This window comes from Lactuca sativa, chromosome 5 (assembly GCF_002870075.4).
Source record: "Lactuca sativa cultivar Salinas chromosome 5, Lsat_Salinas_v11, whole genome shotgun sequence".
Lineage (NCBI taxonomy): Eukaryota > Viridiplantae > Streptophyta > Magnoliopsida > Asterales > Asteraceae > Lactuca > Lactuca sativa.
Genome location: NC_056627.2, coordinates 319685982 through 319691978, shown reverse-complemented (window position 1 = coordinate 319691978; position 5997 = coordinate 319685982). Strand labels below are relative to the sequence as shown.

Genomic DNA, 5997 nt, shown 5'->3' with positions numbered 1-5997 from the left:
GGCAAATCTACGATAAAGATCGAACCTTTAACGAGTTTATAGTGTAAAGATGTTACCTTTTTGGTTGAATGATGCAAATCGAGTGGAAAATCGGAGAACTGAGACGAAATCGCGAAAATCGCCTAGCTACTCGAGGAATTGCTGTGCACGGCGAGTATGAGGTGAAATGGGTGAAAAACCCTCTTTTTTTACAGACTTATATTTCACCCGTGTAAATTGGCTACTCGCCGAGTAGATCGGACCTACTCGCCGAGTACATATGCAGTTACGCGTTTTTTCGGGTTACTCGGGTAGGTACTCGCCGAGTAAACGTGCCTACTCGGCGAGTAAACCTTGCATTTTGAAAAATTTTCTGACAATTTTGAAAAATTTATGTATTTTCTCATTTTTTAAACCATCCACCCCACACTCTAAGCATTGCTTGTCCTCAAACAGTTATGTTCTCAAAAATAGATGAAGAAAAGAAAAATAATAAAAATAAAGAAAAGGAAAGAAAATGCAAACTTGAAACTCGGGTTACCTCCCGAGAAGCGCTTCTTTTTAGGGAGTCATTAGTTGGACTCCTCCTCTTCTACGTGGTTGCAATCCTTTCCAGCAACAGCAACTCTTCCATTCCTTCATTCCGAGGGACTCCTTCTTCATATTTTTTAACCCTATGACCATTGACCTTGAAAGGCGTGCCATCTCTTGATAATAGCTCTATAGCACCATGTGGAAACACCGTCTTCACTATAAAAGGCCCATCCCACCTTGACTTAAGTTTTCCCGAGAAAAACTTTAGTCTTGAGTTAAAGAGCAACACTTTTTGGCCTTCATGAATTTGTTTATCTTTAATCCTTTTGTCATGCCACATCTTGGTCTTCTCTTTATATAGCCATGAACTAGAGTATGCATCATTCCTTAGTTCTTCAAGAGCATTCATTTGCATTAACCGGCTGCTCTTTAATTCCTCCATGTTGAAATTACACCTCTTCAAAGCCCAAAACGCCTTGTGTTCTAGCTCCACCGGTAAATGACATTGCTTTCCATAAACTAACCTATATGGTGTGGTACCAATAGGTCTTTTGAAAGCTGTACGAAAGGCCCAAAGTGCATCATCTAGCTTATCCGACCATTCCTTGCGATTGCTCCCCACTGATTTCTCCAAAATTCGCTTTAAGGCTCGATTTGTCACTTCGGTTTGTCCACTAGTTTGTGGATGGTATGATGTGGAAAACTTATGGGTGATCCCATATTGCTTTAACACCTTTTCCAATTGATCATTGGCAAAATGTGTGCCTCGGTCACTTATAAGGGCTTTTGGGACTCCAAATCGTGAAAATAGTTTCTTTAAAAACCGTACTACCACCCGTCCGTCATTTGTTGGTAATGCTTGTGCTTCCGCTCATTTGGATATGTAATCCACCGCCACTAGTATGTATTTGTTTCGTTTGGACATGGGAAATGGTCCCATGAAGTCAATTCCCCACACATCGAACACCTCGCATACTTGGATACTATGTTGTGGCATTTCGTTTCGAGATGAAATGTTTCCCACCCTTTGACAAGCATCACATTCTTTGACAAATTGGGTTGCATCTTTAAAAATTGTGGGCCAATAAAACCCAATGTCAAAGATCTTCTTCGCCGTGTAATGTGCTCCATGATGTCCACCCGCGGGCCCGCTATGATAATGCTCTAGTATTTTTCGGCTTTCCTTTCCGAATACGCATCTTCGTATGATCCCATCCGCACATCTTCGAAAGAGGTATGGCTCATCCCAAAAGTAATATTTTAATTCAGCAAAGAATTTCTTCTTTTGTTGACTGCTAAAATCTTTCGGGATGTATTTTGTAGCTAAGTAATTAGCTATGTCCGCGAACCATGGCTCTTCTCCCACTGTCACCATGATGTACTCGTCCGGGAAGTCGTCTCCAACTTTATCTTCTTCCAATTGCGGGTTCTCAAGCCTTGACAAGTGGTCAGCTGCCACATTCTCCATTCCCTTCTTGTCTCGTATCTCTATGTCAAATTCTTGAAGAAGTAGCACCCATCGTATCAGTCTTGGCTTGGCATCCTGTTTGGAAAACAAATACTTGATAGCCGAGTGGTCAGTAAAAATAGTAGTTTTAGATAAAACTAAATAAGGGCGGAATTTGTCAAATGCATACACCATAGCTAGTAATTCTTTTTCAGTGGTGGTGTAATTTTCTTGGGCCGAGTTTAGAGTCTTGCTAGCATAATATATGGGTTGAAAGTGCTTATCAACCCTTTGACCAAGGACAGCTCCTAATGCATAATCACTAGCATCACACATAATCTCAAAAGGTAAGTTCCAATTTGGTACAATAATGATCGGGGCATTAGTTAGTTTTTCCTTTAAAAATTCAAATGCCTCTAAACACTCTTTAGTGAATTCAAATGGTGCATCTTTTAGTAGTAATTGTGTTAGAGGTCTAGTTATTTTTGAAAAATCTTTTATGAAACGCCGGTAAAAACCCGCGTGTCCTAGAAAACTCCTAATGCCCTTCACATTAGTTGGTGGGGGTAATTTGGCAATAGTGTCTATCTTTGCCCTATCCACTTCAATTCCCATTTTGGAAATCTTGTGGCCCAACACTATACCCTCCTTGACCATAAAATGACATTTCTCCCAATTGAGGACCAAATCGGTTTTTTCACACCTAGCAAGCATTAAATCAAGATTAGTGAGACAATCATGGAAAGATGATCCAAAAATGGAAAAATCGTCCATAAAAACTTCCATGAATTTTTCCACTATATTGTGGAATATAGCTGTCATACACCTTTGAAAAGTCGCGGGTGCATTGCATAACCCAAAAGGCATGCGTCTATAAGCGAAAGTCCTACTTGGGCAAGTGAATGTGGTCTTTTCTTGGTCCATTGGGTCAATGGGTATTTGAAAATAACCCGAAAATCCATCTAGAAAGCAATAATAGCTATGGCCCGATAATCTTTCTAGCATTTGATCAATAAAAGGTAAGGGAAAATGGTCTTTACGAGTGGCATCGTTTAGCTTTCGATAATCGATGCACACTCTCCAACCGGTTACCGTTCGTGTCAGAATTAGCTCTTTCTTTTCATTGGGTATGACCGTCATCCCTCCTTTCTTGGGCACCACTTGGACCGGACTCACCCATGGACTGTCGGAAATGGAATATATAATTCCCGCATCTAAGAGTTTTACCACTTCCTTCTTGACTACTTCTTGCATATTCGGGTTTAGTCTTCTTTGGTGCTGTACAACCGGCTTTGCTCCTTCTTCCAGATTGATCTTGTGGGAGCAATAGGATGGACTTATTCCCTTGATGTCGGTGATGCTCCATGCTATGGCCCGTTTCCGCTTCTTCAACACTTGCACGAGCTCTTCTTTTTCATAATTGGTCAGGTCAGAGACTATAATTACTGGCTTTTGGTTGCCTTTTTCGAGAAAAGCATACTCCAAATGATCTGGTAAAGTTTTAAGCTCCGATTTTTGGTTCTGACTGTTGGACTCGCCGAGTGTAGGTAGGGTACTCGGCGAGTTTGTGGCTGTATTTACGACTTCTGCCTTTTCTTCAGAGGTACTCGGCGAGTAGATCGGTCCTACTCGGCGAGTAGAACTGTCAGTGTTCTTCACCAATTCTTCGTAGTCGGCTTCTTCCAGCAGTCTTTCAATTTCCATCAAGTCTTTTTCAAGATCAAATTCTTCATCCTCAGCTGTGAACTTGATGGAATCTTCAGTTATGCATTCCTCCAATAATTCATCTAACATATCGATTGAGAATGCCGTGTCGTCACTGTTCCTTGAATACTTCATGGCTTGGTCCACTCCAAATGTGACTGAATCTTCTCCTACCCGTAAGGTGAGCTTTGAGTCCCTTATGTCTACTATAGCACTTGCCGTGTTGAGGAAGGGTCTTCCAAGGATGATTGGCACTTGTGGATCCGCCTCCATGTCTAGAATGATAAAATCAGCGGGAAAGACGAATTTGTCCACCTTGACTAGTATGTCTTCGCATATGCCTCTTGGGAAGGTGACTGTTTTGTTCGCCAAGTGTATTGCCATGCGGATTGGCCTTGGTTCCGGGAGATCCAGCTTCTTAAAGAACGAATATGGCATTAGATTCACACTTGCTCCCGAATCGGCTAAGGCATGAATGATGGTCAAGTTGCCAAATTGGCAAGGTAAGGTCAAACTCCCCGGATCACCTTTCTTCTTTGGTAGCTTATTTAGCATAGCAGCTGAGCAGTTTTCATTGAGTACTACCTTCTTCACTTCTTCCATCTTCCTTCTATTAGTGAGAAGTTCCTTAAGGAACTTTGCATACTTGGGCATTTGCATGACAGCTTCAATGAAGGGAATGTTGATTTGAAGAGTTTTGATATGATCTATAAACTTCTGATACTCCTCTTCCTGCTTCTCCTTCTTAGCTCGGGCTGGGTATGGCATGGGAGGCTGGTAAAGTTTTTCAGGAATCTGTGTGGTGGGATTTTGTGATGTACTCGCCGAGTCCATACGTGGTACTCGGCGAGTAGGGCTGTCAGAGTGTATTTCTTGGTTTCCTGCTTGCTTTTCTGCCTCCTCCTTCTGTGATTTCTTGGATGACTCAGTCTGAATAGGTGTCAGGGGAGTGATTATCTTCCCACTTCTTGTTGTGACTATGTTTATGTGCGCGCCTCGTGGGTTATTTTTAGTTTTGCTAAGAAGTTCGCCCGGTGACCTTTGGTTAATTTGTTGAGCAAGTTGTCCAAGCTGTGTCTCTATATTGTGGATAGATGCTTGCTGGTTCCTAAGCATGGTCCTTGTTTCTTGAATTGCAGCATCATGGTCACTATGTCTTTTTTCTGAAGCAGCTACAAATTTGGTGAGCATTTCTTCCAAGCTTGGCTTCCTTTCTTGCACCGACTCCTCCTTTTGGTAGAACCCTCTCCCTTTTTGCCTAAACCTTTCCTCCTTGGCTTTCTTGTACTCTTCATAAGGGAGACAATCTTTCTTTTGTTTGCGCCAGTCTTCATTATATCGGTCCCCACTTGAATAACACACTTGCGCCTTCTTGCTGCCATTCTCATCTAAATCACAGTCTCTATAGAGGTGAGGCCCATTGCAGTTTTCACAACCCACCCGAATAGCATGGATTGTTTGATCCATCTTATCCATCCTCCTATCCATTGTTTTTAGCATAGCCATGACCGCGGATAAGTCTTCAGTAGCTGCATAAGCGGCTCCCCTAGTGACATCATGCCTAGGGTTGTGGTATTCTCTAGAGTGTTTAGAGAATTCTTCAATCAATTCTTTGATCACCGGGGGTGGCTTCTTTGTGAGCGGGCCTTGCGAGTCTAGTAACTGCCTGGTTGTGACATTGACTCCATCATAGAAGATGGATACTTCTTGCTGGCTGTTTAGGTCATGGTGTGGGCAGTTTCTTAGTAAGCTCTTGTACCTCTCACATGCTTCATATAGCGACTCTCCAACTTGTTGTTCAAAGTTAGCAATGGCCTTCTTCAACTTGGCTATCTTGGAAGGTGGGCAAAAGTGATCAATGAATTCTTCTTTCATCTTGGCCCAAGTGGTGACTGATCCGGGGGGGGAGTGACTTGAGCCAGTCTTTTGTAGCACCTTTGAATGTCACCGGAAGCATACAAAGTAGCTGAGTCTCGCGGGGCACATTTGGAACATTGAAGTAATCAACTACATCATTGACTTCATCCAAATGTTTGTAGGCATCTTCATGGTATTTTCCATAAAAAGGTATTTCCTTAAGTAAATCTAGGATATGACCCTTTAGCTCGAAGGTAGCAGTCGCGGGAATTGCGGGTTGCACAAGTCTCGGGCCAGTGTCGTCCCGCATCCTCTTCTTCCATTCTCCCATGGGGATTTCATCAATGTTAGCCATTGTGACAGCTAACTCTTCCTCGGACTCGGTTTCGTGCTCGTATGTCGGGTCCTCTTCTTCCTCGGTCTCGTACTCGATATCCTCCTTCGCCGGTTCGTCGATTACTAAGGAAGCGCTGGAT

The 5997-nt window shown here is 42.7% G+C and overlaps 1 non-coding gene across 1 annotated transcript; it reads left to right on the top strand.

Moving 5' to 3' along the window:
• The first annotated feature begins 5384 nt into the window (after positions 1-5384).
• Positions 5385-5491, top strand: LOC111890679 (small nucleolar RNA R71). The gene has a single exon (XR_002849939.2). It is a non-coding gene; the product is annotated as a small nucleolar RNA R71 (small nucleolar RNA).
• Positions 5492-5997: the final 506 nt, after the last annotated feature.